The sequence below is a fragment of the Bombus vancouverensis genome, chromosome 12, assembly GCF_051014615.1.
Source record: "Bombus vancouverensis nearcticus chromosome 12, iyBomVanc1_principal, whole genome shotgun sequence".
In the NCBI taxonomy this organism is placed as follows: domain Eukaryota; kingdom Metazoa; phylum Arthropoda; class Insecta; order Hymenoptera; family Apidae; genus Bombus; species Bombus vancouverensis.
Window position 1 is genome coordinate 7,851,702 of NC_134922.1, and position 21,620 is coordinate 7,873,321.

The window sequence follows — 21,620 nt, forward strand, 5'->3', positions numbered from 1 at the left end:
TGTTTGCAATATATCAATACGCAGCGTCGGTAAGACAAGTGGATTTTAATCACAAATTTAAGGATGACAACTTAACGACGACAGTCGCAATCCAAAGTTCGAAAGTACCGCTGCGAAATATATTTTAATCGGCGATTCCGATGAGAATACGCGTACGCCCAAAACTTGCTCATCCTCATAGGGACTGTTGAAATTTTTCAGATGGAAAAGAAGGGAAAAAAGACTAATTGCCGAGTGGAGATGATTCCCTACTAACAGAGTGTGGAGATTAACCGAGTGTTGAAGTGAGAGCCGCATTAACGTGTTATTAACGTCATGAAATAACGCCACGAAAGTAATCATGGAGGTCTACCGGTCGACTTGGAGCAATCCAAGAGCCACCAAGGGTAAGTCGATTTTAACTTTTACGAGTTGTTTCGCCATTTTATTTCTCGATTAACCGCATGCGCTTGTTCCGTAACCTTTTTGCCACGGAAAAATAAAGTTTCATCGGTGGAAAAACGAAACGATTAAAGAGAATGCTGTCCGGCGTGGATACCTTCGACGCGCATAATTTAAGGTCGTTTCACAAGATTCAGATAATTACGAGGTTTTAATTAACTCAGCCACCGTTCCTACGTTGCTATTAGCACTGGCTTCTCATTAAACAGTTTTCTTTTTCTAATTCGAGGAAAATATGTAGAAATACTTATCGATGATTTGAGGATGTTTATATATTTGTGAGAAATTTGGCAGTGAGAAAGTATAATAAAAATGCAAGAATATATGTTACAAAGTATTAGTTACGATATTTAACAGATGAAACAGGTTTCTGTTTATCGTAGAATTTGTTAAACTTCCTTCGTAGGGACGTGAATCTGTTAAAAATATTTATTTAGTGTTGCTATCGTTTAAAAACGCGAAACATCTTTTTCACATTGCCTGATCTCTCGTTCTAATTCTACGTTAAAATCAACAGATTTTTTCTTGTAATTCCTATTTGAATCAAAATCGTAGGATCGCAGATAGGATGCAAATTCGATATTCGACTAAATATACAAAACTTGAATCAGATATTAGAATCGAGAATTGAATCTGTCGTGGATTGAAATTTCACATTTCAAATCGGATGGGATGGCGCGTGTCGAGTTAAAATCGTAACCACGTTCGGGTCAAACAGAGAATTAAACATTACCTGGCTGAAAATAAAATTAATCGTAAAATTATCGAACCTGGCCTACCAAATTTAATCCAACTAATTTAAACGCGACCAAATGGAAACTTCATTCACTTGAATCAGCCGTTTAATCGAATCGCGCGATACTTAGCGTCGCAACACGGCTTATGAAACGTTCAATTTCTTCTTTCCATCTCGCGAATTGTATCGTCGATTTTTCGGCTCAAGAACAGGTTCTGCCTTTAATTCACATTCTCATCATTCATTCTTTAATTCACACAAATGCCATTAATTTAATTCGCATTTCCTATAAGATGTCGAAAACTTTTGTGAAAAATGTTGGAAGACCATCGCGAGCCTGTTTACGCTTTCAGTTTCGGTGGAATATTGCAAGGGTCGTTTTTTGTTCGAGAAAGAGATCATAAAGCAAATGGTTGCGGACAGACGAACCACTTTCTTCGATTTCTGTCGTAGATCGGCAACATTCGTAGATATAATTCCATCTGGAAACCGCAATAACGGGAAACGATAGACTTTCTCGGCTCGTCTCTGATCGAAAGTTGCAACGACTTAAGAATGAAACCTTTCGTTCATCGTAGACTCGATTAATTTCTACGTTTTAAACCGACGGTTTCCAATTAGTCCAGAGAAACGAATCCTCTAGCCGTTTCGATAAAATAAACCACAATTACGACAAAGTCGTTTGAAGAGAAACTATGTGCTTTGTTATTACCATTGCGTCAGAGTTTATTAGTAGGCTGCGGCTCTTTATGCGAATTCAGATTTTTCCGAATACAAACGAAGGAACAGAGAATTAATCGAAGAGATGCCGGGATATAATACGATCGAAAAGGCAGAAAATCGCGTTTCACCGATCAAGTGTTAATATAAAAATAGAAAAGCAATTGTTCTTCGTATTACGTGCATTCTGTCGCGCAATTCTGCAGTTTTCCGCAGATATGTTGGGTATTTCGATATGTTACGCGTATTCCCATACGTTCCTGGACATTTAAATTTCTCATATATTTCTATTAGTCTATTTATAAATTACGTTGCGTAATTGGAACCAAATTCCTGAAAGTTCACCAGCAGTTTAATGTTCGTAGCTTCGAACGATTACGAGTGATCAGCCGGACGATGATTCACGATGTTTTTATAGCTAATTTTTCGGCTTCCGATATATTTTCGAGGCTGAAAAAAAGGAGATACAAGCTCGTAGTCGAACGACAAAAAGAGAGTGAAGTCACTTAAAACGGAACAGTGATTAATAAATGTTTCACGGACTGATCGAATCTATGACAGCATCGTATCTCTTCCATAACTGTACATTGGTACATACACAAATGTAGCTGTAAATTCATTAATCAACCGGCTACAGTTTGTTAGTTTATCAGCATTTGCCATTTAACAAGTTCTGGTTGGGTGTCGTTCCGACAACTCCACACGCGTGTGCGACCTGATTCATCAATCAGCCGGACATTTTCCATCAATTTGCTAGAGGATGTTCTCGAGGAATCTCCATTGAACGTAGAAATCTCCATTGAACGTAGAAATCAACAAATTTGTTGTAAAGCACCGACAACGATGTAGCAGATACACAAAGTATTTTCACGTTGCTTTTATCTTTGAGATCTACGATAGACTCTGTCCTATTCGATTCTGTTTTAACCGGTGCGTGGTTTATCAGCCATATCTTCGTTTTAGAAGCAGAAAATCAATTAGTTAGAAAGCAATCGGTACACTTTTTCTCTTTTGTTCGTTCTTTGTTCAACGATATTGATTACAAGAATTTTTTTCAATTTAACGAAAGTATCGAGCCACGTCGAAAAATATAATACGGTCTTCTCTTGTCACTCGTGTTTGGAAATATATCAGTTTTCTTTCATTTTCCAAATGGTCTACCAAATCTTCTTTTTGCCAAGAAAGTTGTGGATGCTAGTGATCTTCTATAGAAAACGAACTGGTATCAATTTAGGTATATAGTTATATATATACGATTTTATTAAAAATCCAAGGATCTATTTACGAGAAAATTAATTATACTGAATTATATTCTTTCTTTTGTTCAGCTTGAAACATTCCTCACCAAACGTTATTTCGTTACTCGAGTTGAGTAATGTAAATTATGCCAATTATGTGTCTTACGCACATACATTACCGCTCATGATTATTCAAACGGTTTTAAAAGTCGGCAGGCGTCGTTTGAATAATTTACATTCCAGGATGAATCTAGTTGCAATCCTTGATACAACAAAAATAACGTTCGTTGCTTCGATAAAGAATCGCGTGCGTGGACAATACCGGGTGACTTTCAAATATTTACGAGAGTCGCCGTATATATTTCTCATTTTGTTTACAGCTAAATCAACGAACCAAGTAATATTTGGTATACAGTTTTGCAACGTATCGATCGATTATTTATCTGTCCCAGAATCTGTCCACATAGCACTGTATCTACTTTCCTATCCTCTCAACCAGAAGTCCAATCACATACCACTGAATCTACTTCCCCATTATTTGACGTATGCTTTTATTTGTTTATTAACCGTCTATTCATTCGTCTAACTGGAATTCTGCTTACATACAACTACAGGATTTACTTTCCCATTATTTCAACCAGAAGTCTGACCACATACTACCTGATCTACTAGGCATTATTTCAACCAGACGTCTGATTACGTACCGCTGAATCTACTTTCTATTATTTCACCTTTTACGCGAGAGCTTCGACAGAAAACGATCATTGAGAATTTACTTTTGCTCGCAGCGTATAAATAATATTCATTCGTCTATTCATCGTCCATCCATTCGTCTAACTGGAGGTCTGATCGCGTACCACCGAATCCACTTGCCTAGTCTTACCTCGTGTTCGACGCTTAAAAGTTTGACGGAAAAGGAACGACGGGTGAGAATCGAGCGAAAATATACTTAATTCGAAAATCTGCTTAAAGTCTTCTTTTTAAAGCGACTAGAACGTCCATACACGTGATTGGTTGGAACGTAGTATCGACTGCGAACTCAATGACGCAAACAAGCATCGGTTTTCGTTTGGTTGGCAGTTTCGCCAGCGAAGGCTTATAGCTTTTCCATCATTCGGATATTTTTTCCACGTTGCTGTCTAACTTGTCGATGCTTCTTCGGCCGTTCTCTCACGTCGTGGCCGCGTGTTTGCACGTTTCTACGGTTTTCACCTCGACCAAACGTTGCTCGTTTCCTTCGTCGCTTTTTTTTTTCTTTTTCTTTCCCTCCATCGGCTAACGAGCGAGCGCGCTTCCTCCGTCGAAATTGAATACCACCACGGCGAAGAGTTATCTATCGGTTTATTCGTTTGTTGGAAAGGAAAGACAATAGCCAGAGCTGTTTCCGAGACGAACAGTCGACCACGGTGAAACGATGCTAGGGTAAAGTGGATAGAGTGCTTTAGTTTGACGATAAACCACGACTAAAGTAATTTATGCAGATTCGTTCGGTTATGAGTGTTTGCAATTTACATGCGATGCATGGCTCGCTAATCACCTTACCATGATTATCGTGGATAAAACTCCCATTAGAAGCGTCGAAAGCTTTGCTAAAATTATTAAATCTTTATTCCCCTATGACATAGAACGTGTTAGTTTTTATCTCTTCCCATTTATCTTTTTGTGTTATCGATAGGTTTAACGAGTTTCCAGAAGGGATATTAACACGTTGACTGTCAGCTTTTGTAAAATAATTAAGAAAGATAAACTTCGTGAACGTAAACGATTTTCAACGGTGTCGATGATTTAGATGGAAAAAGGTGCGCAAATACAAGGCAATATTTTGTGAAACTTTAACGCCATGATGTATATCGCATTTCAATCTGTCGCACCTTCCACGCGAATATATATAAAATATTGCGTGGTAATCATCGTGTTAAAGATTGGTGGTAATCTACATTATAAATTAAAACGTCCAGCAAAGTAATGATGATACGCTATTTTTTACGTTTACCGTACAATTAATGTCGCTGTATGATAAATGAACTGAAATTAAAGTAAATAACTGTTTTCTTCAAAATGGATCATTAATCGTGATCCTGTATTTTTTTTCATTTTACATACAATGTCCTTGCGATTTGTCTGAGCCGACATTTGGCTGATTAACATAACAGTTAGAATTGATAGCACGTGAATAGTGGCGTCAATGAAGATGCCACCTGCGGATTACGTGTGTCTGAGTTTCCATATAATAATAAGAACGATAGTTGTATATTAAAAACGATAGCATAGAAATGTATATAAAGACGACAGTTCTTACAGTTCGGAATGAAATTTAATTTCGTTAAAAAAAAGCGGATTTGATATTAATTTAGCTTCTGAGAGACACAAATATCTCTGTACTATTCTCATCGTGCAGATATCGTTCTGTACTTTTGCAATGAAATTGACCGGTTGCGACCTCTTCGAAAAGTGTGCACGTAAAATGTGTCGCCAGAAGTAAGCGACGACGAGTACACTCGTCGCAACACAAAATATTGTCATTTCTTCCTGACGAGCTTACTCGTCAAAAACAGGTAACTGGTTAAAGGGTTCGTCAGACACCGTAGTTGACACCGAACTTGGCTTCTGAGAGCCACGAGTATCGCCAACGATAAAACCGCGAACACCTTCATAATGAAAAATAAAAGGCAGAACGAAAAGTGAATGGAAAAGATGTTGTAGATTGGTCACAGAGATCTGGGAATTATTCTATGAAAATTTAATGACACCGCAGAAGTGTCGTCTGTGGCAGGCTTTCGCGCGGCTTCTCTTTATTTTGATCGTGATCAAGAGCGGCGAAGGTAACCCGGCTCGTTCGCGGCTGGCATTTTAAACAGCGATCGGCACGAGGCTATATACTCGTCTTGCATAATCCACGATGCACGTGCCTCTGCATAAGAACGCATAATTTTCAGGCCTGCACACAGAATGCATCCAACCTTCGAGCTTTGTCAGTCGACGACGCCTCAATGGCATCCCTTGTTTCGATCAACGTAGCACGCGTTTATGACAGCTGCGCATAGTCATTTTCATGTGGCACACATTTCGTTTCTTCCATTCCTTTTCTTTTTCTTCCTGTCTGTTGTTCTATATCGTTTGGCAATAGGACGAAAATGGTGAGAAATGATTCATTCCGTAGGATCGTTGAGTTACAAACTGTTTAGTTGAGTTTATTAAACCGATATTTTGTTTCTTCCTTTCTTTTATCGTTGTACTAATTTTTTAACAGGACATACAAACGATGGAAGACGATTCGTTGCGTTGGAACGTTGAGTTACAAACAGGTTTTTGCGAAAATGATAGGAAGAAATAATACGTGGAAATAACTCCGACTTCTTCCATTGAAACTGAATTTTATCAAACTCGTATTTCCTTTCCTTCTTCCCCCTTTTTCTTTTCATCGTTGTGTAATTTTTTAATGGCATATGCAAATGGTGAAAAATGTGTAGGAATGTTGAATTACAGGTTTTTATGGGAGTAACAGAATTAGTTATATATCCGTAACTCTGACTTCCATCCAGTAAGACTCAATTTTCTCCAACTCACATCTCGTATTATCCTCTTTTCTCGTGTCTACTTTTTCAAAATTCAGCGGAACAATAGAACTGACGATTGATCGATGTTTGTTAAATATTTAAAAAACTTGTGGTAAAAATATATCATTTGCAAACCAAAACAGATCCTAAAAGCAGATTCTCGTTATTAAATAATCGATTGAGGAGACATTGAATTTTAAAATTGCTCTCCTAATGCAGGATATAAATGCTTTTCTTCGTAATCTTGATCTGCAAATCAAGAATATAATTATCAAAAATATAATTTACATCTCGCTATTTCTAGATGAAAAGTTGTTCGATTGGCATAGCATAAATTCTTGGTTAGAGTTCATTTTATGGAATGTTATACTTCGGTATTTTACATAAATTATGTTACAAGGTTTCGAGATTGTGAATACAGATCGACACGAACTATTTAAAAGTCACGCATGAAAGGAGACAGGTATTTCGTTTATTCTATGATATAATTGAATTGATAATAAGTAGTTCATAACATCTGATACATTCCATATGAGTTTCATATGAACTTCAATATGTCAATTCATAATATTGCAATGTCAAAAAAAAAGATAATTATGTTATATTCTATTTCATATAACTTCAACATTTAATGGTATTTTTCTCATAGTTGAATTTCTAAACATACTCGAACATTCAGACATGACGTGAATACATCGCATATTGATTCTATCATAGCATACTATGTGCGTTCGATTTTATATCAAAGAATCATAGATTATTGCCGTAAAGTAATTAAATACGCTAAAAAATTGTAATTTGTAAGAGAAATAAGAAACTACGTGGAATATTCTACATACAGCAGGAAGGAAACTCTCGAAACTTGTATCGTTTCTTATCAGTGGCGATAGAAATTATTCAAATTTCCCAGGTTGCGCCATGATAATCTTAACTGTGAGAAACAGTGAAGGCGTTATATTTATAACGAAGCTATAACGAATATTCGATACGCCGTTGCGAATCAGCGAAGATAGAAATGAATAAAAGTGGAACGATAAAGAAATTGAAAGGCTATTTATAATAAGAATGTTGTTCGCTGGGAGTAGACACAGAAATTAATAAAATTTCTCGGCTTGCGTCACAGTGCAGGCTACGACGATTCAAACGTATATCCTTTGTAACATTTTTCATTTAGCCTCTTCTCAATATTTCTATAGAAATCTGTGAAAGTATAGTTGGCGTGGAAGCTCGAAGCGCTGAAAATTTCATTTTTCGCGCGTCAAGCGAACGCGCGTTACGGCTTTCGAGCTGGTTAATTAGTCGTTGCCGGTATTTAGCAGCGGACTTCCGTGCCTCTTCGACATTACGTTTTCCCGTCTCGTCTTTGATCGAGTCACGCTTTATGGCTGTCAGCTATCCGTAGAGTTCGACTTTTCTCAGAATTCAAGGATGCAGATCCGAGAGATTTGCGTATCCTCGGTCTATTTGTTACGCAGTCACGTACCGTGTAATGACTTCTCCTTCGACAGTATCTGCCCGTTACGAGAGACGTCCCGTGAAATTTTTTCCCATTGGTACTGGATCGTGAACAGGGGCAACTTTTTATTCGATTAACTACACTGTAACTGTCATGTTTCTTTTGGCCGCGTCAAATGGCGTTACGATTAATTCGTAACGTCATTTGTCGTCGCTTTGTCTTCCTTTACGGGAAAATGAATGAACCTGTCCGGCATTTAAACACGCTTTTCCGTTACGTTTCAGCTCTAGCAAAGAATCAAAGTTCCAGCAGCTTGACCTTCCTTGTTCGTCTAGGAGTTGTCTTCGTTATTTTTCGAAAAAGTTGTAAAATTTGGGAATTTTATATATATGATTAATAAATTAATTATATCGTATTGATATATTATATTATTTATTTATTATTGCTTAGTCCGTGCCTGTCGGCTTACATCTCTTATGTCTATTTCTCTTCTTATATGTCTACCTCCCCTCTTTTCCACTCTATGACTAACTAATAATGACTAACTAATAGTCTAACTAATAGTCTAACTAATGACTAAAACCTATTGTAACTTTGGTCTTTAGCCTCCTTGCTGTGCATCCTTCCTGTCGTTTGCCCTTCTCTTCTCTATTACTGCTTCCAGTTCTGTTAAACCTTCTCCAGTCTCATTTAGCGTTTCTCCTATGTCCTTTGGTCCTCCCGTTATTTCACATTCTTCTATTACATGTCTCAGTTCTTTTTCTTTCCTTCTACATAGTTTGCATCTTTTTTCTCCCTCTTCTTTCCAGTATTCCCTTGCTTTGGTCTCGTTTCCATATCTGAATCTTGCCAGTATTCTTCTCTTGGCCAGTATTGTCCTTTTACTTTGGTAATTTTTCTTTGGCTATATTTCTGTAGTGTATAATATATTATACACATTATATAAAATGTGTTGTCAAAACTTTCATTAGAAACCCAGATAAGAAGGTTTTGTATCTTTCTACGACTTCCATCTTCGTTTCTACCAATTTCAATTTTCACCAAATTTCCATCACGCGTCATTTTCGCCAACTGATCCCTCCAGTTTGCCCCAAAAGTAGCACAAGTCCAATTCTTAAAATGTTATTCCGCGTACGAATATCTTTGCGACCGACTGTAGTATTCAAAGAATCAAACTTCTTCGTGATTCTTGCCTTCTCGTCTTTCGCTAAAAATTCCTATCGCTGGTCTAACAGCAGTCGTCCAATTCTTCTTTCGGGAATCTCACGGCTGCGATGCGCATATTTGCAGCTCGGTCCACGGCGTTATTTCCCGCGGGCGCCGAAAGTCAGGCTGGTTCGTCGTTGCGACGTCGCCGACAGCTAGAAGAAACTCGTCGACGTGGTTGGCTCTCTCGGCTCCTCACAGCCTTCCGCTTCTGTTGTTTCACGGGCTCGCAAGGGGAATTCTATCAGCCGTGCCGGAAAAGCTGACTGGAGCCGAAAGATCCTCGGGAATTTAACCCAGATGCTGTTTTTCTTGCAAACTCCTCGGCATTTCAATGAAACCCGCTCCCGATGGGATTGTATCGCGCCTTTTTTCCGCTACCTCCGGGCTCTTCGGCCCTTCGTTCGCTACGCTCTTAAGGGATTAGCGAGCAGCTCGTGCCTGTTTCTTCATCCTCTTCGCACGCTTTTTTCCCGCTCCCCGTCCAGAGAATCAAGGATAAATGAAAATCATCTCCGTACTCTGCCCCTTGTTTCGCCCGTGAAAAATGTCGCTCTTCCATCATTCCTTCTTCTATCGTTCGTTCTTTGCTATCGCCAGTTGTGCAGTCGACTTTGATACGTCGAAGATGAATACTTTGGCCCCGATGGGCGTTTTTCTGAGAATCTCTCGCAGAATTGGCGAGATTCTAGATGGAAAAATGACACTTTGACAGACCCTTGTATTAACATCTTGACGACCGGTAGTTTCGTTGGAGCGATAGGAAGTTTGCGACAAAATCGAAACGCGTGGGAAAGCAATCCTGGTTGGTCGTTTGGTCGTAGATATATTTACAACGAATGTGCGTGAGCTTGGAGCGTAAAGATCGCCTGTACGCATTGCGGTAGCGCTAAATCTTTCTTGCGTAGAAATATCTATAGAGGAATAAACACTTTGCTATTGTGAAGCTTGGCCAAAGGACCATGAAGAACGAGCTACGCTCGATCGCGGAAAGTCACCAGAAACAAGAACAACAGAGGCTCTTTTCAATCCTCCTTTAATGGTTACCGAAAGGAGAAGAAAAAGCAAAATAATAACTTGATCTCTGCCATATATAATACATACACAGTCGGAAAGGAAAATACGATAACCGAGGCGTAGTCAGGTTTTCCATTGCATCGAGACGCGGTTGGCTGAAGCTTCGTTTGTAAATTTCTTGTAGTCACCGGAGAATTCACCGCCGGTGCAGTATGCAACGCGTCGAATAATAAATTCTCTCCTTGAATCGTCGCTCTCGACGTTCTCACGTTTCTCGCGGCGCGGCGTCGCGTCGCTGCGGTTTATTAAGGAAAACCGAGTTATACACGCGCGCGTGCACCTTCACCGATACTCGCGTCCCGTGGACGTTGGTTTTAAAAGATCGCGCGGCACGCACGCCGACAGGTTGTTCCAGAAGGGAAACGAGACAGAACACACCGTCGTAGCCTGTAGCGATCCGAAAGCTGGTTCTTCGTCTTTCTCCAACTAGAACCGGCGAGGAAGTGAAAAGGTTCGGTTGCTCGAAAAATCGAAGACCAGTTCTGCTGGTTGTGTTACGCGTTTTAATTAAAGGGCGAAGTTAGAAGGCGGTGTAATTAACGTCTTACGTAAAGCGTAGCTCGTCTACCCGTGCAGTTGCTTGGCACAGGCTTACCGGGCGATTACGTTTGGTGGCGTGGGCGGTTGAGAAAGTGGTAATCTCGTTGCACCAACGAATAGAAGCTGATTTATTTCACTGTGTTCGTAATTTACGTCTGGTGATATTTAGAATGGCCGAGCGTTGATTCGGTGGATATAGGAATTGCGAATTCCGATATTTACTGTGGCTTCGTGATTCATAATGCTCTATGCGTTTTATGGTTTATGGCACTGTGCTTCGCTGTTCTGTGCTCTGTCCCGTTGTACGATGCTCCATGGCATTACGCTTCGAGGCACTAAGATTCATAGTATTACAGTTTGTACATCGCCGGCCACCGGTATAGCATCAGCGACGCCTACTCGTTGCAATTACCGCGAGCCAACTCGTTACGATTATCGCAAAGCTGTAACAAATTTTAGGAATTTTTCTTTCACTTAGCGATCTGCCTTGTTACGTATAGCATAATTTCGCTGAAAGGATGAAAGATACGGAGACCTTGAAATGTTTCAATATATTAGTAGATGTTAATTTTAATTTCGTGATGTAGTACTTTGAAAAGGCCCTTTCCATTTTTCCAGAAGACGATATAATCAATAGATGGTATCATTCTACCACGCGTAGACAGTGGAGAATTATTTTGCCAAAACAACGGGGTGATTATTCGTACGAATGATATTTCGCAAATAATTCGCGCGAAAATGAAGGGAAACGAATCTAATCGCGATGCAATTGATAAAAAAGAAAAAAGGGAAAAAATAAAACGAAAATAAAGATGGAAATACGAAGAGCGAGGATTGCATTTGCATGATGCATGTTTAATGTCTGGCTGAATGAATTCTTGGAAAATCCGTGTTCGGGGAATTGTAGTGCATTTTTCTCGGAATTTCAGCGTGAACGCTGCGGAACGCGGCTGTAAAATTCGCGTTACACGAGCGAATTTCGTCGGCGCGTTAGGCAATTTGCATGAGTTTTATCTTCTCGTCGACGACGCAAGCACATCGTTATCAAGTTATCGTAGATCTACAAGAAACCCGTAAACACGAACGCTACTCTCGAAAAACCTCGTGAAAACCTCGACAAGTAAATTTTCATTATTCGTCTAATGCTCCGACCAATTATGAACCTTGTGGAACAAAAGCTGTATCGGTGTGCGATACAGGGCATACAAAGTTTATGGAAAATTTACCACGATGCAAGGAACGAATTGGAATGAAATAGAAAGAAATAGAAAGGAACAGAGGGGATAGTAAGGGAATCGAGGAGGAATGGTACAACGGAAGAAAGAAATGGGAAAGTTGGGAAGGGAAAAGAACGAATGAAAGAAAGAAAGAGAAAGAGGAAGAGGGGAAAAATAAGAGGGGAAGAATAAAAAGGAAAAGACCACGGAGAAGAGGGAAAAAAGAAGGTGGAAAGGAACGAGAAAAGTTAAAGTCAAGTAAGGAAAGGCATTAGTACCTACTTTTGCTGTTACAGATTTCAGTATTTCAGGACTAAAAGTGGGAATGATTTAAACAGCCGCCGTACCTTCGTCTTGCCTTTTAGCAAATTTCTAGCTGTTAAAACGTTCTAACTGCTACTGCAGATATTAACTAAAAATATCTCCGCCTGTTTCACCAACCTGCCCGCGTAAATACCGGCAAAAGCTAAAATAATCGAAGCGAGCGTAAAACTGCATATTCAACGTCGCGTCCAACATATCGAGCAAATGTGTACGAACGAATCGAAAGATCCAAAAACGCTCTCCTCGATTATCTGCAGCGTTAATTACTTCTTTCTCGTAGCAGTTCGATAATCCTCGGATTTAATGGATTAATTGTCACCAGGCAGCATCGATCCTCGTCCTCTTCGTATAACTCGCACGACCAGATTTATTCGACGGTAGATTCATCTTTTCGGGCAACGACGTCTTCCGGCGTTTTTCCGGTTACAGAACGAAGATTCACGGGAATTTTACGGCGGATGCAGTTACAGAGGGCGTCGATTTTTCCACGGGGGCCCACGTTTAAACGACACTCTTTTCCAGCTTGTCGCCGGCGCAATTAGACTTCTACGGCCGATGGAATTAAGTGGAGAAAATTTGTATCTGTTGCCGGCGAACGCAAAACGAGTCCCTATCTTGCTGGAACAGGGCGAACATAGCCAGCCGGCCTGCAATTTAGGACTCGCGACACCCTTTAATGTCACTCGGACCACCCCTCGATTGCTCCAGGTTTCTCTCGTTTCCCTCTTCCGGTGACAGTGGTAACGCTGTATCGCGACACTATCTCGCCGTGTCTCTCTCAATATCCCGGAGAATTTTCGAAACGTTGCACGCTTCGATCGCGACTCTGAATTTTCATTCGATTGGACTCGGTTCCATCGCGATCCTCCAATTTCCACGGACGAATTTCACTCTCGCCTCGGCACAATGAAAGGAGCGTTTTAATATCTTAGGAGAAGACTTTAATACGCGGCATCGTTACTTGCTGTCTGGCTGTGTTAACGTAGAATATCGCACGCTTCGATGGCGACTTTGAACTTCGATGAGATTTAATTCTGCCGCGATTCTTCATGGCTGTATCTCGCTCTTGTTTCGGCAAACAAAAAGAAAAAGTATCTTAGTATCTGGAGGAAAAGCTCTTAACACAATTGGCCGTATTGTTACGCTATTTCGCTATGTTAGTTGTAAAATATCGCACGCTTCGGTGGCGACTTTGAACTTCGATGGATTTAATTCTGTGCTGCGATGCATCAGTTTTCATGGCTGAATCTCGCTGCTTTCTGTTTCGGCGAGCAAAAGGTTTGTTAATATCTTGAGGAAAAACTTGAATACAATACGCGGCCTTGTTACGCTATTTCGCTATGTCAATTATAAAATATTGCACGCTTCGATGGCAACTTCGATTTTACATGGATTTCAAATTATCGGAGAATTTTATTCTAAGAAACCATATCTTTTGGTATTCTACAGAAATAGCCGCAGACTGGATATGGTTAAATATTGGTATACGTTTCTCTTGGGACAGTGTGTTGTCGAATCTTGTATTCAGGGACGGAGATAGCTGAATCTGCTATCCTTGAAAACAGTTGACAGCGACGGAAATACAGTCATTTGTAGTCATTGCTTAATCTACTGCTAGCATAACTTGTCTTTCAATCTCCAACAGATTAGATATTTTTGTTTAATTGTCTAGTAGTATGAATGGCATAGACATGGACCTATCGATTTATCCTACTTTGTCTTTCATATTATGATTGTAATGTACACATTTCACATACGAAGCCAAACATCGTTATACGCGAGTTTCCAATTCCTTTTATCCATTTTCTATATCCAACGATAATTTATCAACCTTTTTAACTGCATTCCGTGAAGAAATTTATTGTATAACAGTCTCTTGTACCTTGTCTGGCGCAATTACGACTGATTCCACCGCAATTGTCAGTAATTACCACTTAAATGTTTTCTTTCTACAGGAAATAAAAATTCCTTGCATAATTCTTGAGAGTTTCTTACGATATTCTCGTTTCACGTAAAATTTCGTCGAGTTTTTCTCATTAGTCTTGCGCTTTTCCTTTTCCTTCCAACCAGGTATCTACCTATTTATTTATATATTTAATTATTTATTTGCTTAGTTTTTCACAAGCCAACCGTTTTAATCCTCCGTTAGTTACGCGTAACGAGTTTCAGCAGAAAAAGTTGCTGGAATCAGAGCACGCTGATCTTGCTAAACTAATTCACGGCGACACGAGACGGCGAGATTTCACTGGATTCTCTTGGTTCTCGGGCAATCACAGCTGAACGCAGCCAAGCCTCTGTTTAATAAGTGGCTGCAGAGTAATTGTATCATTGCTTCCTGTCATTAATTCGATTGTGCAAGGGCATGCTTCGCAGTGAGTTTCCGCCGAGCTCGAATCAAGTGTAGCTTGTGCCACTATCTTTTGCATACAGCGCGCTCTTTATCACGAAATTTACCCACCGACGCATCGTGTTCTCGCGAAATTTCTGCGAATCAAAATATCCAAATGTTTCTGTCGCGTATCGTATCGCTTTCATCAATACGTGTTATATATTTCTTTTTTTTTAACTGATTATTTATAATCGCGTCAACCTGTATAATGTATCAGTGGGACCATTTATCGTCGGTTGAAATTATCGATTATGTTTTATAATTCATGGGAAAGGTTGATTTGCATTCGCGACTTACTGAATTAATGCTACGTCAGCTGTTTGGCGAAAGGTCTCCGATGCATTGCCATAGCGTACACCGTCATGGAAACAGCATGATTTATCGAAAAGAAAGGAAACCTAGCGTAAACGAAATATCGAGCAGATGGAAAAATGTAGCAAGTGACTGAACTAGCGAGCAAAGTTGAACGTCACTGCGTAAAACGTATTTATGGCAGCCTTAAAGCGAGCCTGCGAATCTTTCGCGTTCCACGTATTTTTTAGCGAACAACAGCTTTCGCAGAAAAATCTGAAGAAATTCGTGTAACGTTGTCAGACATTCTACATTCAGATTGTAATAAAATTCTGTGTTTCAATCGCGATAAAATTCTGTTGAAATTCTTTACGTAAAAATGTTTCAAACATTCGTGTAACGCGTTCGAACGTTCTCGATTAAAACTGTATTATAAAATTTGCAAGAAAATCGGATAAATTAGGATCGTTATGAAATTTCTGCCAAGTAATTCGACTAGGTTGGGACACTAGGACACGCGTCCCCAGGTACGAAGCGGTACAAAGCGCAGCGTTATTTTCGAACGCGAAAGAAACAGGTTGACGCGGCGAGGGTTCGAAATTTCGTTGCAACTATGCCACGCCACAACTCCTTCGAAACTCTAGAAAAATCGTTATTATCGAGCGGAAGGCGTAGTCCCCCGGTAGGTCGGCCTTGAATTATGCCAAATCGATACGGTTAAAAAGCAATATCGTCTAATGGAGAACTTTGGGTTAGGTCGTGAAGGACGAACTGTTGTAATCGCTCCTGTTCTAAAAATAACGATGTATCTGCGTTATCGTCAATTATCTGTAGGAAGCACCACTGTAGGTGCACTTTACAAACGACGTCCACATCATCGTGATTCCACCAGCAATACTCGATTACGTGTATACGCTCACACGTATGAAACTATCGAGAGAAACATGAGAGTGAGAGAGAGAGAGAAGGTAAATGCTCTGGTTCGTCGGGATGCACTTTGAACCGATGCGATGAAAAGTTGGCTGAAAAGCGAAGCAACAGTTGATGCCCCGTTTAATTACTCTCTTTCTCTCTTTCTCTCTCTCTCTCTCTCTTTCTCTGCGCGTCGAGCTTCCCACGTGACTCTAGAAACGCTTCTCTTTGTGATGTACAGCTTTTTCATTTACGACGTGTTTCTGTTGAGTTTCAACAGATTTTTGGTAATAAATGCCAAGAACGAATGGCTCGTAAATTACGTTTAATACACGGTGGGAAATAAAAGAAAGTTTGAAGGGTAAGGAGTATAAAAAGACATTGTAGTTCGGTGAAACGGAATTACGTTTGATCGAAGCAATGGATATATGATGTATAAAACAGATGTAGAATATAGAGTAATCTTACAACACATGTATTAAGAGGAAATTTTACCAGACCTTTGTTAATAAATGTTAGCCATAAAAGGCTCGTAAATTATGTTTGATATATGGCGGGCGGTAAAAGAAAGTTGAAAAAGAAACGAGCACGAAGGGGAACGTATCGTAATTTTGTGAAATGAAATTATGTTCCATAAAATCACTGAACAAATATACGGTTGAGCGAAAGTTTTGCAACGTCTATCGAACGAAAATTTTAATAGGTTTTTGTTAATAAATATCGGAAACAAGAGCTTCGTAAATTATGTACAGTGGTGAATAAAGAAGAACGTTTTAACACTAATCGTTTTATCGCAGCCGGTTAAGCGATCGCTTGCAAAATTTAATTTAAAATTGTGCATTCGTTGTTATTTCGTCTAACTTTGTGCAAATTCTTATATCACATTTTTCTTCGTCTAAGAATTTACATGAAGTTGGACGAACGAAAGAAATGACAGTGAATGTACTGTTTTAAATTAAATTTTGCTACTGGTAAGCTTAGTGTTAAATGTGACGCATTGGAAGAAAGGATAAGAGCGGCAAAGGAAGCATCGTGTAAACGTAACACGAACCACCTACCAAAGAGAAATTTCGCTTCTGAAAATTTTGAAAAGCTTTCTTTCATAATTTGTAGCGGTGTTTCGTTCGCAACGAATCGAAAATTTGGCGGGTTCGTTCGAAGTGGTAAAATGGTCACGCGTGGCATTCGAGCGCGATTTGGCACTTGCTTGTGTCACTTGCGTCAGAACGATCATACACGAGGGCACGGAACAATTTTAGACAGTGAAATTCACTCGGTTTAAGATGCAAGTGACCGCGAAACGTGGCTGACGTCAGTGCGCGATTCGCGCCGTTGTCCACGATTTCTTGCTAAACTTTTCCCTTTTATTTTGGGAGTTCGAGGAACAAGAAGAAAAAGAAGAATCGAACACGAGGAAAATCACAGGGAACGTCCTGACAACTGTTTAAATACGTTATTCCCTTGAAGAATATTTCCCCTGTGGAAAATGTTCGAGCTCTACATTAATTGATACCCGAAATTCTCGTTATCTCTTAGAATCCTTTTCTGTAAAATTCACTCTTCAATCTGCAAATTTAATCTTGAAAATTCTCGAGAAAATCGACCGTTGTACGTAGTCATCGACGAACAGTTGAACGCGATCTTCGGATCAATCGAGTTACGTGAACTCGTCGACTGATGTTTTATCTTGCAATATTTAGGTACATGTAGAGTTATTCTTTTATTATCTGTTAATTCTAAATTTTACATTATTAGAATCAGTCGAGGAATCTCTCGATAAGCATATTTTATCGAGCAAAAATTTAGAATTTTTAAAATTCGAGAATTTCCAAGGAATTTCACTTAAGATTCCGTGTTCTTTAAAATCAAATTAGACAAATTGTATTATAATACCCGTGACATCGACTTCGAATTATCGACGTAATTAAGAACAGATTTTATTTGGATATAACTAAAAAGCGATTCGAAATTTTAATCAACGACGAACACGCGAAGCTTTTTCTTTCGTCAATTTTTCATTAGATATCCACTTATGATCAACTTTGTCGATCTGAAACGACTTGAGGACAAGTAGCTTGCCCGATATACCATGTTTTTAGAAACTTGGTCCATTTTGCTGTGTTAGTATCTTGAAAAGTATGTCGCCGTTGCTCGCGTGTTTTCCGAACATTAAGTATCGCCGTTTCAGGTCGCATGTGACAATTTATTGACACAGTTTAATCGACTGGACTGGAAACTCGGCGAAACTTTCCACGGCTACCTGAACAACTTTGCTCTAGTCGACTAAACCGAGAAACTGGCGCATATACACGAGCTCGATTGACCAGTGAATAATTAATGCATGCATTACTCGGTTGTTTTGTTACGATTACAGGGCAAGGTGGCCGCGAAACGAAAACACCAACGATATATTTAGAGGCGGTGGATAGAGCGTTTATTATAGCAGTCGCATGGGCTAAAATTAGATCGGAAGCGCAACGTAGAGAAAAGGCAACTCGTGTATCTATGTTGTAAGTTCTTCTTTCCGTCTTCTTCTTTTCCATCGATTTTCTTTTCACTTTCTTCGTACTTAATATTTGCTTGAAAGTTTGGCGCTCTGGTAATTATTTTCCACTAAACAAATTTGAAACTCGCAATTTAGGATTTAGGGTTCAGGGTTCAGGGTTCTGGGTTTACAGTTTACAGTTTAAAATTCAGAATTCAGATTTCAAAGTTTCGAATGCAGAGTTTGCAGTTTAAAGTTGGATATTCAGAATTGAGAGTTTGGAGTTCAGAGTTCAGAGTTAAGAATTCAAGAATTGCGATTTTAAGAGACATCTAGTTGGGAATATGGATTTTATAATAAGTTTATGATCAGTTTAGAATTTTCTATTACCTACGGAACTTTTTTATTAAAAATGTATCAAACCAAAGAAAGTTGTCATTGATTGGACATTAATATGCCATTAGTGCGCATTAAATTTATAACGTGTAGGTACAATCGAAAGGGATAGATACAATTACATTGAATACGAGTGGATACGATTGACCTTAATTTGAATTTTTCAATCAGTAGAGACTATAGATCATTTTTTATGTTTTCTCCAAATCCTAATTATAAGATTAATAAAAAGATAATCTACATTTACTTTCACCTAATCGCTTCATCTATTGAAATCTCATTCGCGTGTTTAGAATGTTGATAGGAATGCGGTAAGTGGAATTTTTTCTAAAATAAAGTACAGTGTGCTATGTTGCTAGATCGTGCAGCAGTATATTTTGGATTATTACGCTGTCGCTGCACAGTACCTTCTTGTATTATGTTATGTAACGTAATATTCAGTAATATTATACTTTGCGTAGTACTATGAAACTTGGTATTACGTGACATGGTTTGCGTATTATCGTTTAAAGTGCGAGTGATCGGAGCTTGAAACGCGTCGATTTGCCGATCGACTTCTTTCACGGACACTGCTTTCATCCACAGTCGAACATTTACACCTATTCTCTTTGTTCTACTCTGTTCTACATTTTAACCGTATAATTATGACATAGAAGGAGCGCAGAATTTGCAACGAAATACAAGAAAGACTATGAAAAAGAAGAATCATAGAATCCTCTAAAGAACTGAAACACAATCCACCACGGTATAACAGTTCCTCTATTGCACATAATTTTATCTCGACGAATCAGATTTTCAACTAAAAAGGACATTCGCGCAAGAATAACCTCAGGGTGTCCTCTAATTTGTTATATGATACGCCATTTAGTCCAACGATATCATGTTTCAAGCAAGATTCACGCGAACTACCATACTTGTTGCTAAGTATACCCGCATTCCTAGATCAATTCGATCGATCGCAGCGGAGACGATCCAGAGTTCTCTTTGATCCGGTGGCGTTTAATCAGCGTCGCCGAAACGCCAGAAAATAGGAAGCAGTTTTCAGCCGCGCCAGTTGTACGTTTCTTGTTAACGAGATGTTCAAAGACGACACGTATTCCTGGACAAGTTAACGAGCGTGTTTATCGTGCCTCGAAAGTTCTCGCCGATGGGAGTCTCGTCGAAGGTTAATTACAGCTGTCGGAAACTGTAAACGGCCGTTGCCTGTCTCTATCGTGTGTAATAAAAGCTTTATCGACGCTTTCGTTGGCTGCAACACGCGCAAACAGAGACGCATCTTGTTTTATCTGCACAGTTAAATATTTATAAGAACTGCTTAGTCCACTTTCATCAGGGTTGCGACCGCTGTCGATTTTTATCTATATAGGTCGCTGCCGATTTCCATAGCTGTCTCGTTCGAACGTGCTACGGAAGAAAGATGCATTAGGATTGCGTTGACTCTAACATTTACCGTATCGGTGTAAATCGGGTAATTTGATAAATGGATAATCTTTTATAGATACTTATAGATTTTTTAGAGCGAATTTGCGATCGGTTATAGAAATTTTATACAACCATAACGGATCTCTGAATTATTTTATCTGGCGTTTATTAACCGAGAAATATCGCATCATATGAGATGGTCGAGCCGCAGTGAATTTTTTGTAAGAATTTAAGACTTGACAATTTAAAACATTTTTGTGGTTTTCAATTATTTCTACTTCTAGATAATTTGATAAATGGGTAATCTTTTATAGAGATTTTATGGATTTTTTAGAGCAAATTTGCGATCGGTTATAGAAATTTTATACAGCCATAACGGATCTCTGAATTATTTTATCTGGCGTTTATTAACCGAGAAATATCGCATCATATGAGATGGTCGAGCCGCAGTGAATTTTTTGTAAGAATTTAAGACTTGACAATTTAAAACATTTTTGTGGTTTTCAATTATTTCTACTTCTGTATTAATCAACACTAATACCAATTCGTAACTCTTCCTAAAAATTTTGCACAGTTACAATTCCGTAGTTTCGAGAATATGGATAATTTCTTTCGTGAATTATATGGGCGACGGCTTGTTCTTTTCAGTATATCAATATTGTTAGACGAGTGTACATGTATGTGTAGCTGAAGAAATTAATTATACAACACAAAGCTTGATTCTGCGATTTGACGCGTTGATAAGATCTCTTAGAGCACATTCTTCTTAATGCAAATCGTACAACTTTTAACCCTCGATAATAACCATTAATAACTAGATTTTTCATTCCACAAATACAAACTTCTACTTTCTTAATGGCTAAATTATTTGTTCTGGAACTTGTACACTTTTTCACATCTTCGTACACTTCTCCTAATGGAAGTTAGACTATCAGATTCTAACCTGGGACTTCTAATAGCTAAATTATTTATTCTGTGAATTGACAGCGTTTTTCTGAATGCAAATTCCTAATAGCTAAATTTCTTGTTCCATAAATTGCACATTAACGTCTAAAAGAAAGAGCAGCCGGGATAGGAGATGGCGAAAGACTTAAGGAAATGTTGAAACACTTTAAAGAGCCAAGAAGGAGTAGAGCGATTATGGGACAGGGGGGTGGAAGCAGAGGAGACTCTGAGAAAGGGGAAAGAAGGCGTACAAAGACAGAAACAGTGG

General features: G+C 39.0%; 1 protein-coding gene across 3 annotated transcripts in view; it reads left to right on the plus strand.

Annotated features, from left to right (window-relative positions):
- LOC117155148 (coiled-coil domain-containing protein 137) overlaps positions 1–21,620 on the plus strand; it is a 97,750-nt gene that overhangs the window by 57,014 nt on the left and 19,116 nt on the right. Inside the window, exons 6-7 of one of the 3 annotated variants that reach the window (XR_013059708.1) lie at positions 202–386; positions 8,433–8,567. The exons of 1 other annotated variant lie outside the window; for it this stretch is intronic. The gene's annotated coding sequence lies outside the window, so the exon portion shown is untranslated. Of the gene's footprint in view, positions 1–201; positions 387–8,432; positions 8,568–21,620 lie in introns of those variants that run through there. One more of the 3 variants, XR_013059707.1, reaches the window with a different exon arrangement.